This window comes from Salvelinus namaycush, unplaced genomic scaffold (genome assembly GCF_016432855.1).
Source record: "Salvelinus namaycush isolate Seneca unplaced genomic scaffold, SaNama_1.0 Scaffold1116, whole genome shotgun sequence".
Lineage (NCBI taxonomy): Eukaryota > Metazoa > Chordata > Actinopteri > Salmoniformes > Salmonidae > Salvelinus > Salvelinus namaycush.
In genome coordinates, this window is record NW_024057805.1 from 31,475 (window position 1) to 55,503 (window position 24,029).

Below are 24,029 nucleotides of genomic sequence, written 5' to 3' on the forward strand. Positions count from 1 at the left end.
ACTGTAGCTATGATGGTGGCTAAGATGGTAGCAGTAATGTAAAACTGATTTATAGCTAAAATATTCAACTTTTTCGAACAAAACATAGATTTATTGTGTAACATGTTATAGGACTGTCATCTGAGGTAGTTTTTTCTAGGTTATTTAGGTTGGTTCTAGGTTATTTAGGTTGGTTCTAGGTTAGTTTGGTTAGCTTTGTGCATGCTAATTGCATGCTACCGTTGCTGTGAAAAATGTCTGTCTGTCTTTTGTATTTGGTGGTGAGCTAACATAAATATATGTGGTGTTTTCGCTGTAAAACACTTCAGAAATCGGAAATATTGTCTGTATTCACAAGATCTTTGTCTTTCATTAGCTATCCACCATATATTTCTCTGAAATGTTTTCTGATGTGTAATAAGGTAGTTGACGTTGGTGTCTGTATTTTCTCTGGCTACTCCCGTGCGATTTCTTACTGTAGCTATGATGGTAGCAGTAATGTAAAACTGATTTATAGCTAAAATATGCATTTTTTTTGAACAAAACATAGATTTATTGTGTAACATGTTATAGGACTGTCATCTGAGGTAGTTTTTTCTAGGTTATTTAGGTTGGTTTTAGGTTAGTTAGGTTGGCTTGTGCATGCTACTTCATCCTACTTGTGCTGTGAAAAATGTCTGTCCTCTTTTTTATTTGGTGGTGAGCTAACATAAATATATGTGGTGTTTTCTCTGTAAAACATTTAAAAAATCGGACATGTTGGCTGGATTGACAAGATGTTTATCTTTCAAATGCTGTATTGGACTTGTTAATGTGTGAAAGTTAAATATTTAAAAAAAATAGATTTTGAATTTCGCGCCCTGCACTTGAGCTGGATGTTGTCAGAGGTGTACCGATATCGGGCTTGCAGCCCTAACAGGTTAAGGCGTTAGGTGTGTTTTTAGGGGTGAAGGAACAGGAAGCTAGGGATATGACATGGAGTGGGGTAATAAACAAAGTTAGGAAGGTGGTAAATATGTGGAGGGGGAGGTCTTTGAAATTAAAAGGGAAAGTAATTGTCATAAATTCATTGTTGATGTCAATTTTTATTTATGTAATGAATGTTTTGGATATGCCAGAATGGGTTTTATCTGAAATGAATAAAATTGTAGTTGATTTTTTATGGGAAGGGAAGGGGGTGAAAATAGCTTTTAAAACTTTGATTGCAGGTTATGAGGAGGGGGGCTTGAAGTTGGTGGATTTAAATGTGAGGAAAACAGCAATTAGAGTCAAAATGGTACGTAAATATTTATATGGGGAATTAGATTATGGATGGAAAAGATTTTTTAAGGAGTATTTGCAGGAGGTTGGGAGGATGGGGGACAATGGTTTATTGATGTGTATGAAAAAGGAAATGTTAGGTAATATACCTTTGTTTTATAGAGAAGTGTTTGAGGCTTGGGGGGAGTTTTTACCAAATATTTATTATGAGTGTACCATTTTAGACAATATTTTAAATCAGCCAATTTTTTTAAATCCCAAGATACAGTATAATAATAAGATGTTGTTTTGTAAATATTTTATGAGGGCTGGGATGAGACAGATTGGGGACATCTTATATGAGGTAATTCCGGGGTTCCTTCCAAGTCAGGCAATATTTGATAATGTGGTTGAAGAAAATGATGAAATAAGTAGAACTACTGTGGAGAACATGTATAAGAGAATATTAGGATGTCTTCCTGGGGAGTGGGGTGTTTTAATAAATAAAGAGGTGGCAACAAGAGCTAGGGGTTTACCGGTTTTATATTATGAAGGTAATGGGAAGAAGCATGATTTGTCAGGTTTGAAAGTTAAAAAAGTTTATGAAAAATGTATTTTAAGAGAGATAAAAACTCCTGCTTCGGAAAAAGTGTGGTCTAGGGTGTTTGCAAATATAGATGTAAAATCAATATGGAAGAATGTAAATGTAAAATATAATTCTATAGAATGTGAAGACAATGATTTTAAAATGAAACATAATAGAATTTTTACGAACGTGGTTTTACATCAAATAAATAGAGATATTAAAAGAGAATGTGATATTTGTGGTACGGGGGTGGAAAATTTTATGCACTTTTTTGTTGAATGTAGTAGATTAGATGAGTTTCATAAGTTTTTAAAGGGGATTTTAGTACAACAGTGGGGAGAAGAGATTGTTGCTGGGGTTGAGTGGAGGAGGTTGTTTCTTTTTGGTTTAACTGGGAAAAGCAAAGTTATTAATTTTAATTTGATGAATTTTGTTCTTAGTCATGCCAGATACGCTGTAAGACTAAGAAGGAATTTGGGACATTATGAAGGGAAAATTGTGAGTGTAGAGGTTTTATTTAGAAGTATGTTAGAGAAAGATATAGAAGTAATATATAAATATGGTGGATGTAATTTTGAAAAATTGTTTGTGTGGGGGAGCAATTTTATTGAAATTGGGTCGAATGGAAAACTTGTTTTTAATTATTAATTGGTTTTGGTGGATGATTGTGTTTCTAATAGGTTTTATTTTCTTTTCTTTTTTTGATTTTGTAAAAGGATGAATTGTTCAACCTTTTGATTGTTGATTGAATGTTGTAAATGTTATGTGTTTCTTCATAATAAAATAAAAAAAAATAAAAAATACACCCGATCTCGTCTGATCTCGGAAGCTAAGCAGGGTCGGGCCTGGTTAGTACTTGGATGGGAGACTGCCTGGGAATACCAGGTGCTGTAAGCATTTTGTCCACTAGGGTGTGCTCTTGCATTATTTAATCAGCAACACTGCCTTGTAGTAAGCGTTTGATGCTGAATTGACTAAATTCAGCTTATATGGGCTAGTCTCCCCTGCCCTTTTAATACGATCAAAGTTCCTTGTGTTGTCAGGGAGCAACTGCCTTTTATTTATAAGACAAATATGAATATTGTTACTGAATGCAGCTTGTGTGTGCTTTGTGCTCCCTCGCCCTGTTCAAATGATCAGAGGAATTAATGCTGGTGAGGAGAGGAACTGGACTGATGTCTGATGGCCCTGTGTTTTCCATGGTGGAATTACAACCCTTCTTTTACGGAGTAAATCAAAAGCACAAGAGAATGTGAGATGTTATCGATAATAAATCAATTGGTTTCATGCATTTGTCTGTGTGTGTGTGTGTGTGTCTGAATGTGATTGTATTTCGTCATATCGCATACATACCTTAAGGGAAGTCTGAGACGGGAGCCGTATGGTTAGTGAAGAAAGTCCCATTGCAAATGTACGGTCCCTTACCTGACGTCCGGCGACGCCGTCCGCGATTTTCTGCGACGTCGCCGGACGTCGCCGCCGGGGGCGGCGGAGAGCTCTTTCAGGAAGTCACCCAAAAAAACGTCTCGGACTTTCGGTTTCCGTTTTATAAAAATGACAAATTTTTGACTTTTTTCCGCATTCTCGAAAATTCCCACAAGGGGGAAAATAAATCATATTGCAAGCGCACGAGCACGTGGCAAACGAGCGCGGCCTTTTCTCCTAAACTGAAAATATTTCGAAGACGAAACTCGGCGAGCGTAGGTTTGGAGTAATGGGCAGTTGGCCCCGAACGAGATGGCGTCGAGACCTCGGCGCTTTTTGAGTTATGGCCATTTTTCTGTGATTAAAGGGTTAAAACGCAAGTAGGGTGCTAATTTGACCGCTTCATGTCAAAGTACATAAGCATACGGTGTCAGGAAAAAAAGAACCAGCCATTTATCTATCGTAATTTAAGAGAAAATGTACATTGACCGTTTGGTGATGTTCACAAAGAGGAATTTTTTTTCTCCAAAAAATCACAGATCCAGTTGCAGTGTGTTCAGACGTACATTTTTAAAGTGGGTCTCGATGCTCTGCGAGAATCCTGTGATTTTATATGATTTTATGAAATAACACACACTCATTTAACCCTCTTTAAATAAGTCAGTTCTTAACATAAAGACTTAAAACTCAATATTATATAAGAGCCTACCCCAAGGAGGGTATGTGTTCACTTTCAGCTTCCTATGTCAACTGGAAGTACCTTAAAATGGTGCCATAGGGTCAGGTTTGAAGGGTAATAAGGTCAGATCTTTTCAAAACTTCACTTGTGTGATTAGACAACCCTCATGAACTGTAATCAGTCATTTCTCCAAACAGATGTCAAAGAAAAGCTCTCTCACACAAACACACACACACAAAAAGCTATGATGGAGTGAAAAAGTACGGTGCTTAAAGACACACAAAGCCTGCAATGGCATTACTATTATCTCCAGGCCGTGCCGAGTTCAACGAGATGCCCCGCTTGACCGTAGCTCGCTCGGTCTGAGCGCAGCGACCGTTACAAGAAGACGGACACAAATGACCCTTTGACCTCAATGTCAATTTTATTTGCTTTTGGGAGACAGAGAGAGAACCGTTAAGGTTAGAAGCACAATTTCACCTCAGGAACAATCCTAAGGTCCTCCCGATCTGTGCAAGCCTAACCTTGACCTTGTGGCATTAACCCTTAACAGTTAAAAGAAGGTGTTTACATCAAATAGTTTACAATGAAATGTCTCCCCATTGGAATACATTGACTGCACCTCTAAATTCAACCTAAAGCCTATGTGGGTTATGAATGTCTTATGAACCTGTCTTTGATGTCAGTCCATCAGGCCACCATGAGGTCTACCTGTGTCGATTCTAAGCTTCCTGGAGCAACCGGAAGTGGTTAAATCACCCTAAAAGTGTTTGCCATAGCCAACCTGCAGTTTGAGAGAAATAGTGCATTCAGCCCTATGTAAATCAGTCAATTTTTAACATACAGACTTAAAACTCAGGATTCTGTAACAGCCTACTCCAGTGATGATATGTGTTTATTTATAGCTTCCTGTGACAACCGGAAGTGCCATAACTGGTGTCAAATGGGCTGTTTCGAAGGGTTAAAAATGTCAAATCTTTCCAAAACTTCATATATGTGAATAGACAACCCTCATGAACTGTAAATCAGTCCTTCATCCCATCAGATTAAAAAAAAAAAAAATACACACCGACACAGAAATGATGGAGGGACACACTGAGGGGCTAAGAGGCAGACAGTGCCTGCAGTAGTTACTTTTGTTCCAACTTTTAAAGAACCGTCAGACCTAGAGTTCTGAAAATTTACAAACCTGTTCTAGACCTCAGGTCGATTGTGCACGGTGAATTATATGGCTCTAGAAGGTTCTCGGATCGATAAAAAGCATCGTGTATTTGCCATGTTTTCAATTCATTTTGACCTCAACGAAACGGACGACATTTAGAAAAGTCCCAGAGTCTCAAGACTAGGTGCGTTGAAACCGGCTCGGCCCATAGAGACAGACCCCAACGAGCCTGTTTGATTGCTCATTCAAGGACCCCGTAGCAAGGCAATGAAAAAAGTGGAATTTCAGCACCAATTAGGGTTTTGCTCGGGCACCGAATGACCTATCGAGCCGAAACTTGGGATTCGAGGTCGCTTCACATAGGGCTAAACATAATGTGTGAACTGGACCCGCAGCTAGAACATAACTACGTATTATTTGTTTTATTATGGTTTAAATAGAAGGCGCTGTGAATTTTGGGCCTGCTCTGAAATATGTTATAGTTGGCATCTAAAGGAGTTGGAAAAAGTGAGTTTGGAGTCAGATGGTATCAGTTTGGTGTCTGAAAATATCTATTTGACTGATGGACACTGACTTGCTCGTTGACTTTTGTACATTTGCAATATGTTTCAACGGGGAGGTACCATGAGGAAAAAGCGACATGATGAAATTTCACGAAACGAGCGATGGAGAGGAACCACTATCACTGCCCGGCCATCCTGAGGTCATCAGACCGTTGACTTTTGCATTTCTAAAGTATTTAAGAGAATGTACGTTACATTTGCAATATGATTCAACATCACATCATATTGCAAATGCACGTTACATTTGCAATATGATGTGATGTTGAATCATATTGCAAATGTAACGTGCATTCTTTAAATACTTTAGAAATACAAAAGTCAACGTCCTGATGACCTCAGGATGGCCGGGCAGTGATAGTGGTTCCTCTCCAACGCTCGTTGCGTGAAATTTCATCATGTCGATTTTGGTGATGGTACCCCCGCGTTGAAACATATTGCAAATGTACAAAAGTCGACTAGCAAGTCAACTAGCAAGTGTCAACAAAAGTCAACTAGCAAGTGTCCATCAGTCAATTGGATATTTTCAGACACCAAACTGATACCATCTGACTCCAAACTCACTTTTTACAACTCCTTTAGAAGCCAACTATCACATATTTCAGAGCAGGCCCAAAATTCACAGCGCCTTCCATGAATGCACCAAAATAGCATTCTGAAATCACCACTAAAATGACATCACCATATTCTCCAGGCCGTGCCGAGTTCAACGGGATGCCCCGCTTGACCGTAGCTCGCTCGGTCTGAGCGCAGCGACCGTTACAAGAGAACGGACACAAATGACCTTTTGACCTCAATGTCAATTTCATTTGCTTTTGGGACACAGAGAGAGAACCGTTAAGGTTAGAAACACAATTTCACCTCAGGAGTGTTCTTAAGGTCCTCCCGATCTGTGCAAGCCTAACCCTGACCTTGTGGCATTAACCCTTGACAGTTAAAAGAAGGTGTTTACATCAAACAGTTTACAATGACATTTCGCCCCATAGGAATACATTGACTGCTCCCCTAAATTCAACCTGAAGCCTATGTGGGTTATGAATGTCTTATGAACCTGTCTTTGATGACAGTCCATCAGGCCACCATGAGGTCTACCTGTGTCGATTCTAAGCTTCCTGGAGCAACCGGAAGTGGTTAAAATCACCCTAAAAGTGTTTGCAATATCCAACCTGCAGTTTGAGAGAAATAGTGCATTCAGCCCTATGTAAATCAGTCAATTTTTAACATATAGACTTAAAACTCAGGATTCTCTAACAACATACTCCAGTGAGTATATGTGTTTACTTACAGCTTCCTGTGCCAACCGGAAGTGCCATAATTGGTGTCAAATGGGCTGTTTTGAAGGGTTAAAAATGTCAAATCTTTCCAAAACTTCATATTTGTGATTAGGCAACCCTCCTGAACTGTAAATCAGTCATTAGTCCCATCAGATTTCAAAGAAAAATTTACACACCCAAACAGAAATGATGGAGGGACACACTGAGGGGCTAAGAGGCAGACAGTGCCTGTGGTAGTTACTTTTGTTCCAACTTTTAAAGAACCGTCAGACCTAGAGTTCTGAAACTTTGGAAACCTGTTCTAGACCTCAGGTTGATTGTGCATGGTGAGTTATGTGGCTCTAGAAGGTTCTCAGACCGATAAACAGCCTCGTGTATTTGCTATGTTTTCAATTCATTTTCAGCTCAACGAAACTGACAACATTTAGAAAAGTCCCAGAGTCTCAAGACTAGGTGCATTGAAACCGGCTCGGCCCATAGAGTCAGACCCCAACGAGCCTGTTTGATTGCTCATTCAAGGACCCCGTAGCAAGGCAATGAAAAAAGTGGATTTTCAGCACAAATTAAGGTATTGCTCGGGCACCGAATGACCTATCGAGCCGAAACTTGGGATTCGAGGTCGCCTCACATAGGGCTAAACATAATGTGAGAACTGGACCCGCAGCTAGAACATAACTACGTATTATTTGTTTTATTATGGTTTAAATGGAAGGCGCTGTGAATTTTGGGCCTGCTCTGAAATATGTTATAGTTGGCTTCTAAAGGAGTTGGAAAAAGTGAGTTTAGTGTCAGATGGTATCAGTTTGGTGTCTGACAATATCCAATTGACTGATGGACACTGACTTGCTAGTTGACTTTTGTGCATTTGCAATATGTTTCAACGGGGGGGTACCATCACCAAAATCGACATGATGAAATTTCCACGCAACGAGCGATGTAGAGGAACCACTAACACTGCCCGGCCATCCTGAGGTCATCAGGACGTTCAATTTTGTATTTCTAAAGTATTTAAAGAATGCACGTTACATTTGCAATATGATTCAACACATCATATTGCAAATGTAACACTGTGTGTTATGTTTGCAATATGATTCAACACATCATATTACAAATGTAACACTGTGTGTTATGTTTGCAATATGATTCAACACATCATATGGCAAATGTAACACTGTGTGTTATGTTTGCAATATGATTCAACACATCATATTACAAATGTAACACTGTGTGTTATGTTTGCAATATGATTCAACACATCATATTGCAAATATAACAGTGTGTGTTTGCAATATGATTCAACAGTGTGTTATGTTTGCAATATGATGTGATGTTTTTCACTGTTGAATCATATGCAAATGTAACGTGCATTCTTTAAATAAACCCTATGTGGGTTATGAATGTCTTATGAACCTGTCTTCAATGACAATCCATCAAGCCACTATGAGGTCTACCTGTGTTGATTCTAAGCTTCCTGGAGCAACCGGAAGTGATAAAATCACCCTAAAAGGGTTTTGCCATACCCAACCAGCAGTTTGTGATATATAGTGCATTCAACCCTGTGTAAATCAGTCAGTTCTTAACGTATAGACTTAAAACTCAGGATTCTGTAAAAGCATACCCCGATCAGGATTGGTGTTTACTTATAGCTTCCTGTGCCAACCGGAAGTGCCTTAAAATGGGGTCATAGGTGCTGTTTCAAAGGGTTAAAAAAGTCAGATCTTTCCAAAACTTTAAGTGTGTGATTAGGCAACCCTCATGAAGTGTAAATCAGTCATTTCTCTAAACAGATGTCAAAGAAAAGCTCACACACACACACAGACACACACACAGCAAGGATGGAATGAAAAAGTATGGTGCTTAAAGACACACAGAGCCTTAAATGCTTTTAGGGGGGATCCAGACTTCCATACCCGCTCTGGGAGCACTATACTACGGGCAAAATTCAATGGGTGCTGGCCTGAGTGATTTATGGAGGTTTTCAAAAAAAGTCAAAAAATATTCTGTTTCATGTTTTGGGTTACCACGCACGATTTTCAATACAGTTTTAAATGCTTCATTTTGGCCTTTAAATTTTTTTTTTTTTCGACTATGAAGGGGGTGATACGTTTTTTCCAAATTTTTGACATTTTTGACATCCTATGAAATCACATTCCAAATGCACAAAACATATTCCTTAAGTACAAGTAAACATTTATAAAAAATTATGATAATAAAATGTGACTAAAGTACTTTCATACAGTTCTTACACATGTGTAATTGACATAAAACTCGAAAGAATTTCGAAAAACGGTCCAGAAAGCACTTTTTTAAAGGGGGTGATACGTTTTTTCCAAATTTTTGACATTTTTTACTTTTGACTTTTGACTTCCTATGAAATCACATTCCAAATGCACAAAACATATTTCTTAAGTACAAATAAAAATTTCAAAAAAATTATGTTAATAAAATTTGACAAAAGTATTTTCATACAGTTCTTACACATGTGTAATTGACATAAAACTCGAAAGAATTTCGAAAAACGGTCCAGAAAGCACTTTTTTAAGGGGGTGATAAGTTTTTGCCAAAACTTTCAAAATCTCAAAATTTTACTCTTGGGTCTTGACTTGCGTTACAAAAGGCCTATGAAAAATTTAGATAGAACAAACTCGCCCACTATAGGAATTTTGGAGTGTTACACAGCTCATTTGCAATATGGCATTTGCCATCAACTTTGGATGAAACACCGCCAGAAATAGTGTACTTTTCCATCGTGTATATGCTGCGCTCGGTGCCAATAACTTGCCATGTTATTTTGTACAATTGGGGGGGGACTTCCCTTACATTTGTGATATCAGACATTTCTCTCAACACCAGTAGCTATCACCAATTCGGCTAAACTAAGATATTGATAGCCACTAACCAAGAAAAAACCTCACCAGATGACAGTCTGATAACATATTTATGGTATAGGATAGGTTTTGTTAGAAAAATGTGCATATTTCAGGTATAAATCATAGTTTGCCATTGCAGCCAGCATCACAAATCTCACCAAAGCTCCTAGAATTACTACAGACAGCAACGTGTATTACCAATTTACTCATCATAAAACATTTCTTAAAAATACACAGCACATAGCAATGGAAAGACACAGATCTTGTGAATTCAGACAACATTTCAGATTTTCTAAGTGTTTTACGGCGAAAACACAATAAATCGTTATATTAGCATACCACATACGCAAACGTTACCCGAGCACTGATTCTAGCCAAAGAGAGCGATATCGTATCATCGCCAAAATATATTAATTTTTTCACTAACCTTCTCAGAATTCTTCAGATGACACTCCTGTAACATCATATTACAACATACATATACAGTTTGTTCGAAAATGTGCATATTTAGCCATAAAAAACCGTGGTTATACAATGAAAATAGTAGCAAAACAAGCCTGGAAATGTCGGTCGCCATCTTTGAGTGATCTAGTTTAATCAAAAGCTAATCATATACTTGACTAAAAAATACAGGGTTGACAGGAATCGAAAGACAAACTAGTTCTTAATGCAATCGCTGATTTACATTTTTTAAATTATCCTTACTTTTCAATACAGGTTGCGCCGAGCGAAGCTATACAAAACAAAATGGCGGCGTAAGCGTGTAACATTTTTCGACAGAAACACGATTTATCATCATAAATTGTTCTTACTGTGAGCTGTTCTTCCATCAGAATCTTGGGCAAAGAATCCTTTCTTGGGTCTAATCTTCTTTTGGTCGAAAGATGTCCACTTGTCCGTCGAAATGCCCACTAACGTACGACCGGGACCCCCAAACGTGCCCAGCGCTTCAAAGTGCACAACAAAGCAATGCCTCAAAATCGCACTAAAAGGATATAAATTGCTATACAACGGTTCAAATTAACTACCTTATGATGTTTTTAACTCCTATAACGAGTAGAAACATGACCGGAGAAATATTACTGCCTACACTAATGCTTGGAAAAAGTGCAGGTCGGTGTCCACTGCGCGCCCGGTGCATCTGGAAAAGAGTTCCTACCTACAGGTTTTTTCCATTTATAGTGGCTGTGATTGCGCAATCGATACCGTTCAAAGCGTCATCACGTAAAGGCATCCAGGGGAAGACGTAAGCAGTGTCCGTATCCTCATAGCAATAACAGTGGCCTTTAAACTGACTCCAGATCAGGGGCCAAAATGTGTGAAATCTGACTCCATGTCAGGGAAATTGCTGTAGAATGAGTTCTGTTCCACTCAGAGACAAAATTCCAACGCCTATAGAAACTAGAGACTGTTTTCTATCCAATAATAGTAATAATATGCATATTGTACGATCAAGAATTGAGTAGGAAGCCGTTTCATCTGTAGAGACAATTATGCTAATTTGAAACAGCACCCCCTATAGTCGCAAGAAGTTAAATTCGGATTATAAGATTTTAGCAAAGATACTGGCAAATAGAATGAAGCAAGTTTTAAATGATATTATAGCACCCACACAGAATTATAGTGTGCCTGGTAGAGATATTGCGGATACAATTAATACAATTAGAGATGTGATAAATAAAATGAATCATGATAAGATGGGGGGAATTGTTTTAAGCATAGATTTAAATAAAGCTTTTGATAGGGTGGAACATGATTTTATGTTTAGGGTAATGGATAAATATGGTTTTGGTAATAGAATAATAGGATGGATAAAATTATTATATAAGAAGGCAAAAAGTAGGGTGAAATGTAATGGGGTTTTAACCGATTCTTTTATTCTTGAGAGATCTGTGAGACAGGGGTGTCCTTTATCAGCTTTATTATTCGTTTTATCGGTAGAACCTTTGGCAGCATTTCTTAAAAGAGATAATCTTATAAATTGTGTAGAGACTCCGCAAGGAGGTTTTAGTTTGATACATCAATACGCAGATGATACCACTATAACAGTTAGAGATGAGGGTAGTGTAAAAAGGGTGATGGAGTGTTTTAAAGTATATGGACAAGCATCGGGTGCAAAGGTTAACATGGAGAAGTCAGTAGTAATGTATATTGGGAAGATTAATGAGGGGAATTTTCCTTTTAAAGTGGTTAAAGATTATTTTAAGGTATTAGGAGTGTTTTTAGGGGTGAAAGAAATGGAAGCTAGGGATTTGACATGGAGTGGTGTAATAAATAAAGTTAGAAAGGTGGTAAATATGTGGAGGGGGAGGTCTTTGAAATTAAAAGGGAAAGTAATTGTCATAAATTCATTGTTGATGTCAATATTTATTTATGTAATGAATGTTTTGGATATGCCAGAATGGGTTTTATCTGAAATGAATAAAATTGTAGTTGATTTTTTATGGGAAGGGAAGGGGGTGAGAATAGCTTTTAAAACTTTGATTGCAGGTTATGAGGAGGGGGGTTTGAAGTTGGTAGATTTAAGTGTAAGGAAAACAGCAATTAGAGTAAAAATGGTACGGAAATATTTATTTGGTGAATTGGATTATGGGTGGAAAAGGTTTTTTAAAGAGTATTTGCAGGAGGTTGGGAGGATGGGGGACAATGGTTTATTGATGAGTATGAAGAAGGAAATGTTAGGTAATATACCTTTGTTTTACAGAGAAGTGTTTGAGGCTTGGGGGCGGTTTTTACCAAATATTTATTATGAATGTACCAGTTTAGAAAATATTTTAAATCAGCCGATATTTTTAAATCCAAAGATAAAGTGCAATAATATGATGTTGTTTTGTAAATATTTTATGAGGGCTGGGATGAGGCAGATTGGTGACATAGCATATGAGGTAATTCCTGGGTTTCTTCCATTTCAGGCTATATATAACAATGTGGTTGAAGTAGATGAAGAAATAAGTAAAACTACTGTGGAGAATATGTACAAGAAAATATTAGGATGTATTCCCGGGGAGTGGGTGATTTTAATAAACAAAGAGGTGGTCAAAAGATCTAGGGCTTTACCAGTTTTATATTATGAAAGTAATGGGGAGAAACATGATTTATCAGGTCTAAAAGTTAAAATGGTTTATAGAAAATGTATTTTAAAAGAGATAAAAAGTCCTGCTGCGGAGAAAGTGTGGTCTAGGGTGTTTCCAAACATGGATGTAAAATCAATATGGAAGAATGTAAATGTAAAATATAATTTTATAGAATGTGAAGACAATGATTTTCAATTGAAACATAATAGGATTTTTACAAATGTGGTTTTGCATCAAATAAATAGGGATATTAAAAGAGAATGTGATATTTGTGGTACGGGGGTGGAAAATTTGATGCACTTTTTTATTGAATGTAGTAGGTTGAAAGATTTTCATGAGTTTTTAAAAGGACTTTTAGTAAAACATTGGGGAGAAGAGATTTTTACTGGGGTGGAGTGGAGGAGGTTGTTTCTTTTTGGTTTAAATGGGAAAAGTAAAGTTTTAAATATTAATTTGGTGAATTTTGTAATAAGTCATGCTAGATATGCGATAAGATTAAGAAGGAATTTAGGTCATTATGAAGGGAAAATTGTGAGTGTGGAAGGTTTTTTTAGGAGCATATTAGAGAGAGATATAGAGATAATATATAGATACGGTGGAGGAAATTTTGAAAAATTGTTTGTGTGGGGGAGTACTCTTATTGAAATTCTGTCAAATGGGAAACTTGTATTTCATTATTAAGTGGATTTAGTGGATGATTGTGTTTTTTAATAGGTTTTATTTTATTTATTTTTGATTTTTTGATTTTGTAAAAGGATGAATTGTTCATCCTTTTTGATTATTGATTGAATGTTGTAAATATTATGTGTTTTTTCATAATAAAAGATAAAAATAAAAAAATACACCCGATCTCGTCTGATCTCGGAAGCTAAGCAGGGTCGGGCCTGGTTAGTACTTGGATGGGAGACTGCCTGGGAATACCAGGTGCTGTAAGCATTTTGTCCACTAGGGTGTGCTCTTGCATTATTTAATCAGCAACACTGCCTTGTATTAAGCGTTTGATGCTGAATTGACTAAATTCAGCTTATATGGGCTAGTCTCCCCTGCCCTTTTAATACGATCAAAGTTCCTTGTGTTGTCAGGGAGCAACTGCCTTTTATTTATAAGACAAATAAGAATATTGTTACTGAATGCAGCTTCTGTGTGCTTTGTGCTCCCTCGCCCTGTTCAAATGATCAGAGGAATTAATGCTGGTGAGGAGAGGAACTGGACTGATGTCTGATGGCCCTGTGTTTTCCATGGTGGAATTACAACCCTTCCTTTACAGAGTAAATCAAAAGCACAAGAGAATGTGAGATGTTATCGATAATAAATCAATTGGTTTCATGCATTTGTCTGTGTGTGTGTGTGTCTGAATGTGATTGTATTTTGTCATATCGCATACATTTGTGATATCAGACAGGTTAATTAAGATATTAAAAAGTCATTGGTGATTTTTTCTACAGTGTTGCATGATGGGAATCTAGTGGTTCACTGATATAATCTAGTAAACAAAATAAACAACTTTTTCACCACTCTGTCTGCAAGTGCATTCCTAAACGGCATTTCACGCAGGTCGAAGTGATGTGATATTATCAGAACACAAAGTGGTTACCGTTAGACGAAAATGTTGGCACTGGAGAGACTTGCCCTCCACCGATATGTATATGTCATACTTACCTGGCAAGGGAGCTACCGTGATCAAAAAGGTGGTTCACCCAGGGCGAGGCTCAGCCATTGTGCTCTGGCTGTGCTGACCCCTGTGAATTTCCCAAATGTGGAAATCTCGATTGCATAATTTATGGTAGTGGGGGACTGCGTTCGCGCTCTCCCCTGATGTCTTGTTTGATGATAAACCTTGAGGTTGACTTTAGTCATCTGACTGTGCTTATGGAGATCTTTGAAGTCAGTTTTCAAAGAGATTTTGTGGAACAATCGAAAGGTGGACTAATCAAAAGGTGGAAACATTTGTTTGTAGCGAAACATTGTTGGCATTTTGTGGAAACATCATGTTGCGAAATGCAGCATGGTATTTATGCCACGCTGGTACTTCAATCAAGAGATAGTTGAAAAGCCGCTCTAACCCCACCCCCAGTCATGATGTGTCATACGCTTACAATATGAAATTGTCCATACATGCGCTCCTCCTTAGCCCAGAACAATGCAATAGTTTTTCAACATTCAGAGCTTTTGTGTATTTATTCTGGCTAGTAGGCTAGCTGCATGGGAAATTGTTGCTAATGATGTATTTGTCAGAAGTCATTGTATTTGTCCGTTTTTTCCCACAAGCCTGAAATATGTGCCCTCGCTTTGAAATGTTAGCAAGGTTTGTTTGTATTTCATCCAACTACCTGTTCTAAAAAGTGATGGCTACAGTATATGTAATTTCTTCCCCTTTTTGAGTGACCCAAAGTTCAAGCTGCTTATCTAATTGGTGAAAATGCAATGTCTGTTTATCAGACTCACTTTGACTCTATATGGTGTACCAAGAGTTGTTCCTTCGCTTACGGCCTTACCTACCTGAATACGCCCATCCTGATTGGAGAAGTGACGACAGGTGCGAGTTTTGAGCTGTGAGTGAGTGTTTGCTGAAGAGTGTTTGCTCGAGAGCTATTTTTGTTAATTATTTGGATTTTGAAATATAATTTTTTTGTTCTTGCATTTGAATAGTTTTAAGTTTGGTTAGTCTTCCCCCTTGCAGTTTTTCTGCTTGGGGGAGAGCTTTTTTTGGATTCATTTTTTACTATGACGGACAACATGGAAAAGACAAACGGAATGGACAAAGACAACGAAAAGGCGAAACGGAAGAAAAATGAAGATAAAGAAGGAATGAAATATGGCAAAGAATACACGGTGGCAATTGAGTTGGAAGGAGAAGACAAAGTGACGACAATGGAACTACTACGAGCAATTAAGGAGGTGTGTGGAGAGGTGGTGGGATGCCGAATGAAAGGAGAAAAGAAGTACGAAATTACAATGAGAAATGAAAAAGGAAAAGAACGGTTAATGGATGGAATACGAATAAAGGACACCAAGATACTGGCGAGAGATATTAATGTGAAGGAAGTGGTGGTGTCGTTCATGAATCTGCCTGTATACATGGAAGACAGTGCTATATTGGGCAAGCTATGTAGCTGGGGTGTATCAGCAGTCTCTGAAATCAGGAGGAGAGTTTGGCCAGGCACGGATATAGCAGATGGCACGAGATACTGCAAAGTCAAATTCACTGATACTGTGAAATCACTGCCGTACTCTACAAAGTTTGATACGCTTGAAGGTGGAGAGTACTTTAGAGTCATGCATGATAAGCAGGTCAGAGTTTGTAGGCTTTGTATTCAGCCTGGGCATATTGTGAAGGACTGCCCTGAATTTAAATGTTATAAGTGCGGGAAGCAAGGGCATTATGCAAGAGAATGTGTAGGTGGAAAGGAAAGGGCATTTTGCGAAGGATGTCGCATGAGAGCTGACGAGTGCAAATGTGGAGAGGTTGTGAATGAGGAGGGGAGCCAGGATCTTTTTGTGGAGGCTGATGTATCACCCCGAGTAGAAGAAGACGATGGAGGAGAAGACGTGGTGGAGGGAGGAGAGACGGAGAAAAGAAGAGGGGAAAAGATGGAACAGAAGACGGAGGGAATAGGAGGCAGTATGGATTCAGAGATAAGAAGAGGGAGTTTTCAGGAGGAGGACGGGAGTGGGATGGGTGGAGGCACTGGGGACTCACAGTTTTTGGGGGGGGCCTCGGGCTATGTGGGTGCTTCGGAAGGAGGTGAAGTGGAGGGGAGTGGGATGCTGACAACTATACAGGAGACGCAAATGGATACAAGCAGCACAACAGGCACAGGAAAGAAGAATTCGAGTTGGTTGGAAGAGATGGATTTAGAGGCAATTTCAGATTCAGAAGACATGGAAAAGATTGATAGAGCAAGGGTAAGCTACAGGAAGAGGAAAGTGGCGTTGGAGGTGAAAAAGGACGAAAAAGGAAGAAAACATGACAAAAGGTAGAGGAAAATGAGAAAATATATTTTCTTATTATTATTTATTGGAATGGTTAATTGTATGTCAATCAATGCGAATGGTTTAAGAACAATGGAAAAATTTCAAAGAATAGTTAAAATGAAGAATTCGGATATTTTATGCCTGCAAGAAACACATTGGGACAATGTATGTATTTTAGAAGTAAAAAAAATATGGAGAGATTTTATTTTTGTTAACAATGGCAGGGGGAATTCAAGTGGGGTTGCTATTTTATTGAGGAAGGATGTGGTGGATAATGTGAAACAGATATATAATGATAATAATGGGAGGATTTTAATTGTAGATTTTGAATATATGAGTAGGGTTTTTAGAATTATAAATATTTATGCGCCTAATACTGAAATAGAGCGCAAAGATTTATTTTTAGAAATAGGAAAATGGTGTGAGGGAAACTGTATTGTAGTTGGGGATTTTAATGTTAAAATGGATAGACTGGATATGACAAGAGGAGCTATTTTTAGAAGTGATGTATCTAGGGGGGTTTTAAAGAAGATGATGATAGAAAAAGGAATGATTGATATATGGAGGGATGAGAATCCGTACAAGAGAGAATTTTCTAGAAGGCAGGTGGTTTTAGGGGAGTTGAAACAGACACGGATAGATCTGGTTTTAGTAAATGAAGGGTTAAGGAATTTTATGAAGGATATTAAGTATATTTTTACAACTTTTAGTGATCATGCTGGGTTAACATTTTCGGTGGGGTTAGATAGGGAGGGGAAAGGGGGGGGAGTGTGGTGTATGAATGCAAGGTATCTAGGTGATGAGGAATATGGAATACAACTTAAATCTTTGATAGAACATGAAATGGAGGATAAGCAAAAAGGGAATGATAAGTGCCAGTGGTGGGAAAATGTTAAGAAAAAAATAAAAGATTTTAGTATTAGATATGCAAGGAAGAAAAGGAGTAGGATGACAAGAGAAGAAAATTATTTAAGAGCAAAATTGAATGAAGAAATGAGGAAATGTGATATTGATCCTATTTATAATATTGAAAGGTTTTTAGATTTAAAGGCACAATTGAGCAAATGTGAAATAGATAAATGTAAGGGGGCATCTATTAGAAGTAGGGCAAAGTATGTTTTAGAAGGGGAGAAATGTACGTCTTTTTTTCTTGGTTTAGAGAAAACTAAACAGACGAAATCATATATTAGTGAGATAGAAAATGTAAAGGGTGAAGTGGTAAATGATTATGTTGAGATATTAGAAACTGTACAGAATTTTTATAAGGATTTATTTAAGAAAGGGGAGGTGGATGAAGAGTGTGTAAAGGAGATTTTAGGTAGTGTGGATGTGCAAATTGGTGTTGAGGAAAAGCAAATATGTGATAGGAAGATAACAGTGGATGAAGTGAAAGATGCAATTAAGGGATTACAAATAAATAAAAGTCCTGGAGTAGATGGACTAATTGCAGAGTTTTACAAAATGTATGAAAGTTTTTTAGCACCGATTTTAATGGAAGTGTATCAATATATGGAAGATAATAATACTGTTTCAGACTCCATGGTGACAGGACTGATATCGGTTTTATATAAAAATAAGGGGAGCAAAATGAAATTAGAAAATTATAGGCCAATTAGTTTATTAAATTCAGATTATAAGATTTTAGCTAAGATATTGGCGAATAGGATGAAGATGGTTTTAAATGATATTATAGCACCTACACAAAATTATAGTGTGCCTGGAAGAGACATAGCTGATACCATCATTACACTTAGAGATGTGATAAATAAAATGAATAGCGATAAGAGAGGGGGAATTGTTTTAAGTATAGATTTTAATAAAGCTTTTGACAGGGTGGAACATGATTTTATGTTTAGGGTACTGGAAAAATATGGGTTTGGAAATAGAATAATAGGATGGATAAAATTATTATATAGAAAGGCAAAAAGTAGGGTAAAATGTAATGGGGTTTTAACAGATTCTTTTATTCTTGAGAGATCAGTGAGACAGGGGTGCCCTTTATCAGCATTACTGTATGTTTTATCGGTAGAACCCTTAGCGGCATACCTTAAAAAAGATCATTTTATAAATTGTGTAGAGACTCCGCAAGGAGGTTTTAGTTTAATTCATCAATATGCAGACGATACCACAATAACAGTTAGAGATGAGGAAAGTGTTAAAAGGGTGATGGAGTGTTTTAAAGTATATGAGAAAGCCTCAGGAGCAAAAGTGAATATGGAGAAGTCAGTAATAATGTATGTTGGGAAGATTAATGAGGAGATTTTTCCTTTTAAAATGGTAAATGATTATTTTAAGGTGTTAGGTGTGTTTTTAGGGGTGAAGGAACAGGAAGCTAGGGATATGACATGGAGTGGGGTTATAAACAAAGTTAGGAAGGTGGTAAATATGTGGAGGGGGAGGTCTTTGAAATTAAAAGGGAAAGTAATTGTCATAAATTCATTGTTGATGTCAATTTTTATTTATGTAATGAATGTTTTGGATATGCCAGAATGGGTTTTATCTGAAATGAATAAAATTGTAGTTGATTTTTTATGGGAAGGGAAGGGGGTGAAAATAGCTTTTAAAACTTTGATTGCAGGTTATGAGGAGGGGGGCTTGAAGTTGGTGGATTTAAATGTGAGGAAAACAGCAATTAGAGTCAAAATGGTACGTAAATATTTATATGGGGAATTAGATTATGGATGGAAAAGATTTTTTAAGGAGTATTTGCAGGAGGTTGGGAGGATGGGGGACAATGGTTTATTGATGTGTATGAAAAAGGAAATGTTAGGTAATATACCTTTGTTTTATAGAGAAGTGTTTGAGGCTTGGGGGGAGTTTTTACCAAATATTTATTATGAGTGTACCATTTTAGACAATATTTTAAATCAGCCAATTTTTTTAAATCCCAAGATACAGTATAATAATAAGATGTTGTTTTGTAAATATTTTATGAGGGCTGGGATGAGACAGATTGGGGACATCTTATATGAGGTAATTCCGGGGTTCCTTCCAAGTCAGGCAATATTTGATAATGTGGTTGAAGAAAATGATGAAATAAGTAGAACTACTGTGGAGAACATGTATAAGAGAATATTAGGATGTCTTCCTGGGGAGTGGGGTGTTTTAATAAATAAAGAGGTGGCAACAAGAGCTAGGGGTTTACCGGTTTTATATTATGAAGGTAATGGGAAGAAGCATGATTTGTCAGGTTTGAAAGTTAAAAAAGTTTATGAAAAATGTATTTTAAGAGAGATAAAAACTCCTGCTTCGGAAAAAGTGTGGTCTAGGGTGTTTGCAAATATAGATGTAAAATCAATATGGAAGAATGTAAATGTAAAATATAATTCTATAGAATGTGAAGACAATGATTTTAAAATGAAACATAATAGAATTTTTACGAACGTGGTTTTACATCAAATAAATAGAGATATTAAAAGAGAATGTGATATTTGTGGTACGGGGGTGGAAAATTTTATGCACTTTTTTGTTGAATGTAGTAGATTAGATGAGTTTCATAAGTTTTTAAAGGGGATTTTAGTACAACAGTGGGGAGAAGAGATTGTTGCTGGGGTTGAGTGGAGGAGGTTGTTTCTTTTTGGTTTAACTGGGAAAAGCAAAGTTATTAATTTTAATTTGATGAATTTTGTTCTTAGTCATGCCAGATACGCTGTAAGACTAAGAAGGAATTTGGGACATTATGAAGGGAAAATTGTGAGTGTAGAGGTTTTATTTAGAAGTATGTTAGAGAAAGATATAGAAGTAATATATAAATATGGTGGATGTAATTTTGAAAAATTGTTTGTGTGGGGGAGCAATTTTATTGAAATTGGGTCGAATGGAAAACTTGTTTTTAATTATTAATTGGTTTTGGTGGATGATTGTGTTTCTAATAGGTTTTATTTTCTTTTCTTTTTTTGATTTTGTAAAAGGATGAATTGTTCAACCTTTTGATTGTTGATTGAATGTTGTAAATGTTATGTGTTTCTTCATAATAAAATAAAAAAAATAAAAAAATACACCCGATCTCGTCTGATCTCGGAAGCTAAGCAGGGTCGGGCCTGGTTAGTACTTGGATGGGAGACTGCCTGGGAATACCAGGTGCTGTAAGCATTTTGTCCACTAGGGTGTGCTCTTGCATTATTTAATCAGCAACACTGCCTTGTAGTAAGCGTTTGATGCTGAATTGACTAAATTCAGCTTATATGGGCTAGTCTCCCCTGCCCTTTTAATACGATCAAAGTTCCTTGTGTTGTCAGGGAGCAACTGCCTTTTATTTATAAGACAAATAAGAATATTGTTACTGAATGCAGCTTGTGTGTGCTTTGTGCTCCCTCGCCCTGTTCAAATGATCAGAGGAATTAATGCTGGTGAGGAGAGGAACTGGACTGATGTCTGATGGCCCTGTGTTTTCCATGGTGGAATTACAACCCTTCTTTTACGGAGTAAATCAAAAGCACAAGAGAATGTGAGATGTTATCGATAATAAATCAATTGGTTTCATGCATTTGTCTGTGTGTGTGTGTGTGTGTGTCTGAATGTGATTGTATTTCGTCATATCGCATACATTTGTGATATCAGACAGGTTAATTAAGATATTAAAAAGTCATTGGTGATTTTTTCTACAGTGTTGCATGATGGGAATCTAGTGGTTCACTGATATAATCTAGTAAACAAAATAAACAACTTTTTCACCACTCTGTCTGCAAGTGCATTCCTAAACGGCATTTCACGCAGGTCGAAGTGATGTGATATTATCAGAACACAAAGTGGTTACCGTTAGACGAAAATGTTGGCACTGGAGAGACTTGCCCTCCACCGATATGTATAAGTCATACTTACCTGGCAAGGGAGCTACCGTGATCAAGAAGGCGGTTCACCCAGGGCGAGGCTCAGCCATTGCACTCTGGCTGTGCTGACCCCTGCGAATTTCCCAAATGTGGAAATCTCGATTGCATAATTTATGGTAGTGGGGGACTGCGTTCGCGCTCTCCCCTGATGTCTTGTTTGATGATAAACCTTGAGGTTGACTTTAGTCATCTGACTGTGCTTATGGAGATCTTTGAAGTCAGTTTTCAAAGAGATTTTGTGGACCAATCGAAAGGTGGACTAATCAAAAGGTGGAAACATTTGTTTGTAGCCAAACATTGTTGGCATTTTGTGGAAACATCATGTTGCGAAATGCAGCATGGTATTTATGCCACGCTGGTACTTCAATCAAGAGATAGTTGAAAAGCCGCTCTAACCCCACCCCCAGTCATGATGTGTCATACGCTTACAATATGAAATTGTCCATACATGCGCTCCTCCTTAGCCCAGAACAATGCAATAGTTTTTCAACATTCAGAGCTTTTGTGTATTTATTCTGCCTAGTAGGCTAGCTGCATGGGGAATTGTTGCTAATGATGTATTTGTCAGAAGTCATTGTATTTGTCCGTTTTTTCCCACAAGCCTGAAATATGTGCCCTCGCTTTGAAATGTTAGCAAGGTTTGTTTGTATTTCATCCAACTATCTGTGCTAAAAAGTGATGGCTACAGTATATGTAATTTCTTCCCCTTTTTGAGTGACCCAAAGTTCAAGCTGCTGATCTAATTGGTGAAAATGCAATGTCTGTTTATCAGACTCACTTTGACTCTATATGGTGTACCAAGAGTTGTTCCTTCGCTTACGGCCTTACCTACCTGAATGCGCATTTCCTGATTGGAGAAGTGACGACAGGTGCGAGTGTCTGAGCTGTGAGTGAGTGTTTGCTGGAGAGTGTTTGCTCGAGAGCTATTTTTGTTAATTAATTGGTTTTTGCAATATAATTTATTATTTTCTTCAGTTGAATAGTTTTAAGTTTGGTTAGTCTTCCCCCTTGCAGTTTTTCTGCTTGGGGGAGAGTTTTTTGGATTCATTTTTTTACTATGACGGACAACATGGAAAAGACAAACGGAATGGACAAAGACAACGAAAAGGCGCAACGGAAGAAAAATGAAGATAAAGAAGAAATGAAATATGGCAAGGAATACACGGTGGCAATTGAGTTGGAAGGAGAAGACAAGGTGACGACAATGGAACTACTAAGAGCAATTAAGGAGGTGTGTGGAGAGGTGGTGGGATGCCGAATGAAAGGGGAGAAGAAGTACGAAATTACGATGAGAAATGAAAAAGGAAAAGAACGTCTAATGGATGGATTAAGAATAAAGGATACAAAGATTCTGGCGAGAGATATTAATGTGAAGGAAGTGGTGGTGTCGTTCATGAATCTCCCAGTATATGTAGAAGACGGTGTGATACTGGGCAAGCTGAGTAGCTGGGGAGTGGCGGCTGTCTCGGAGATAAGGAGGAGAGTTTGGCCAGGAACAGAGGTGGTTGACGGGACACGTTTCTGCAAGGTCAAGTTCACAGAAAAAGTGACATCATTACCTTATTCTACAAGAATTGAGACGTTGGAGGGAGCAGAATATTTCAGAGTCATCCATGACAAACAGGTCAGAGTGTGTCGTATGTGTATTCAACCCGGGCACATAGTTAAAGACTGCCCGGAATTTAAGTGTTTTAAGTGTGGCAATCAAGGACACTATGCGAGGGAATGTGATGGAGAGAAGGAAAGGAATTTTTGTGGTGGATGCAGAAAGAGAGTGGCGGAGTGCAACTGTGGAGAGGTTAGGGCTGGAGAGGGGAGTCAAACACTATTCGAGGAAGCAGTTGTATTGTCGAAAGAAGGAGAAGAAGATGGAGGAGAGGACGTGGTGGAGGGTGGAGAGACGGAAGGAAGGAAGAAGGAAGAAGGACCAGAAGATAAATGAAATTGGGAGCAGTATGGACTCAGAAGTAAGAAGAGGGAGTTTTCAGGAGGAGGGGGGGAGTGGAATGGGGGGAAGCACGGGGGACTCACAGGTTTTGGGGGAAGGCACAGCACTAACAAGTAGCTCGGGGGGTGAAGAAATGGAGGGGGTTATGGAGTTGATGACAATACCAGAGACGGTGATGAGCACGGGGAGCACAACGACTATACAAGAAACGGAGATGAATACGGGGAGCACAACGGATGTGGATGTCAAGAGGGTGAGTTGGCTGGAAAACATGGACTTGGAAGAGATATCGGATACGGAGGATGGAGAAAAGATTGAAAGAACGAGGGAAGGATACAGGAAGAGGAAAGCGGCGGGAAGAGGGGGAGAGAAAGGGTGGAAGAGGAAAGAAACTGGATAACAGGTAGAGGAAAATGAAATTATATTTTA

At 37.9% G+C, this 24,029-nt stretch overlaps 2 non-coding genes across 2 annotated transcripts; both read left to right on the plus strand.

The window, feature by feature from the left end:
• Positions 1-14,499: 14,499 nt before the first annotated feature.
• LOC120035862 lies at positions 14,500-14,663 on the plus strand. The gene has a single exon (XR_005474372.1). It is a non-coding gene; the product is annotated as a U1 spliceosomal RNA (small nuclear RNA).
• A 6,973-nt stretch (positions 14,664-21,636) lies between these two features.
• Positions 21,637-21,800, plus strand: LOC120035856. The gene has a single exon (XR_005474366.1). It is a non-coding gene; the product is annotated as a U1 spliceosomal RNA (small nuclear RNA).
• The last annotated feature ends 2,229 nt before the right edge of the window (positions 21,801-24,029 follow it).